This window comes from Sapajus apella, unplaced genomic scaffold (genome assembly GCF_009761245.1).
Source record: "Sapajus apella isolate SASKATOON/1434 unplaced genomic scaffold, GSC_monkey_1.0 scaffold68, whole genome shotgun sequence".
NCBI classification, from domain to species: Eukaryota; Metazoa; Chordata; class Mammalia; order Primates; family Cebidae; genus Sapajus; species Sapajus apella.
Window position 1 is genome coordinate 3,091,852 of NW_022437008.1, and position 2,459 is coordinate 3,094,310.

Sequence of the window (2,459 nt, forward strand, 5' to 3'; positions counted from 1 at the left end):
TGAGACGGAGTTTCGTTCTTGTTACCCAGGCTGGAGTGCAATGGTGCGATCTCGGCTCACCGCAACCTCCGCCTCCTGGGTTCAGGCAATTCTCCTGCCTCAGCCTCCTGAGAAGCTGGGATTACAAGCACGTGCCACCATGCCCAGCTAATTTTTTTGTATTTTTAGTAGAGACGGGGTTTCACCATGTTGACCAGGATGGTCTCGATCTCTTGACCTCGTGATCCACCTGCCTCGGCCTCCCAAAGTGCTGGGATTACAGGTGTGAGCCACAGCGCCCGGCCTAGAAAAGCATTCTCATCTCCCCTATACCTTCCTAAACCAGAGATCCAGCCTGGGCGCAGTGGCTTAGGCCTGTAATCCTGGCACTTTGGGAAGCCAAGGCAGGTGGATCACCTGAGGTCAGGAGTTTGAGACCAGCCTGGCCAACATGGCGAAACCCCATCTCTACTAAAACTACAAAAATTTAGCTGGGCATGGTGGTGGGCGCCTGTAATCCCAGCTACTCTGGAGGCTGAGGTAGGAGAATCACTCGAACGCAGGAGGCAGAAGTTGCAGTGAGCTGAGATCATGCCACTGCATTCCAGCCTGGATAACAGAGCAAGACCCTGTTGCAAAAAAAAAAAAAAAAAAAGAGATAAAAACACCCATGTGTGCCAGGCGTGATGGCTCACGCCTGTAATCTCAGCACGTTGGGAAGCCAAGGCAGGCGAATTACTAGGTCAAGAGATCGAGACCACCCTGGCCAACATGGTGAAACCCCGTCTCTACTAAAATACAAAAAATTAGCCGGGCATGGTGGTGGGCGCCTGTAGTCCCAGCTACTCAGGAGGCTGAGGCAGGGGAATAGCTTGAACCTGGGAGGTTGAGGTTACAGTGAGCCAAGATTACACCACTGCACTTCAGCCTGGCGACAGAGCAAGACTCCATCACAAAAAACAAACAAAAACAAACACCCATGTGGAAGATGCCCTCCTGGTACCAGGAGAAAAGAAATATTCTTCAAAGGGGACAGACAGCCATGAGAATTATGTCCCAGCAGACCTTGTTCAAATCATGCTTGTCTTCCTTGAGCCTCCCCACATCATTCAGTTACTTTCCCACAATCATCTTGTTGTTCAACCTCACATGAAAGCATTCAGGTTTTGCCACTTTTTTGGGTGTTCATTTTCTTATGAAGGCTCCCAGGTCATGAAAAACTTACATTCAACGTATGCTTTTCTCCTCTTAATCTATGTTATGCCTCTTTTTTTTTTTTTTTAATGGAGTTTTGCTCTTGTTGCCCGGGCTGGAGTGCAATGGCACGATCTCAGCTCCCTGCAACCTCCGCCTCCCGAGTTCAAGCAACTCTCCTGCCTCAGCCTCCTGAGTAGCTGGGACTACAGGCGTGTGTCACCACACCTGGCTAATTTTTGTATTTTTAGTCGAGTCAAGGTTTCACCATGTTGACCAGGCCAGTCTTGAACTCCCGACCTCAGGGGATCCACCTGCCTTGGCCTCCCAAAGTGCTGGGATTACATGTGTGAGCCACCGTGCCTGGCGTTCTCATGCCAGCTCTATACTCAGGCCCACTCAAGACTCTCGGAGGGGGGAGGTAAAGTTTTCTTCCCCTGTAATGGGCATCTGAGTTGTTCCCACTGTTAGGCTGGCATGAATAATGAAGGCATCTATGAACAGTTTGTTTAAATATTTAGCGTGAACATGTTTTTATTCCCCTTGGGCATATACGTAGGAGTACAATGCCTGGGTCCCAGCTGTAACTGATGTCACAATTTCCTCCCTTATTCAACAGTCAATAAAGCTTGGTAAATTTCCTCTGGCTGTCCTGTCGTTCTCTTTGAATTTGGAAGATCCTCCATTCTTTTTGGTTTACATGACATTGACTCTTACTCCCAACTATGGCCGGGCGCAGTGGCTCACGCCTATAATCCCAGCACTTTGGGAGGCTGAGGCAGGTGGATCACCTGAGGTCAGGCATTCAAGACCAGCTTGGCCAACATGGTGAAACCCTGTCTGTACTAAAAATACAAAAAGTTAGCCTTGTGTAGTGATGCACATCTGTAATCTCAGCTACTTGGGAGGCTGAGGCAGAAGAATCACTTTAACCCCTGGAGACGGAGGTTGCAGTAAGCCGAGATTGCACCATTGCACTCCAGCCTGAGTGACAGAGTGAGAACTTGTGTCAAAAAAAAAAGGAAGTAGGCCGGGCGCGGTGGCTCAAGCCTGTAATCCCAGCACTGTGGGAGGCTGAGGCGGGTGGATCACGAGGTCAAGAGATCGAGACCATCCTGGTCAACATGGTGAAACCCCGTCTCTACTAAAAATACAAAAAATTAGCTGGGCATGGTGGCACGTGCCTGTAATCCCAGCTACTCAGGAGGCTGAGGCAGGAGAATTGCCTGAACCCAGGAGGCAGAGGTTGCGGTGAGCCGAGATCGCGCCATTGCACTCCAGCCTGG

The 2,459-nt window shown here is 50.0% G+C and overlaps 1 long non-coding RNA gene across 1 annotated transcript in view; it reads left to right on the forward strand.

Annotated features, from left to right (window-relative positions):
* The window catches only part of LOC116530690, a 21,996-nt gene that overhangs the window by 7,067 nt on the left and 12,470 nt on the right, over positions 1-2,459 (forward strand). The gene's annotated exons all lie outside the window — the stretch shown is intronic.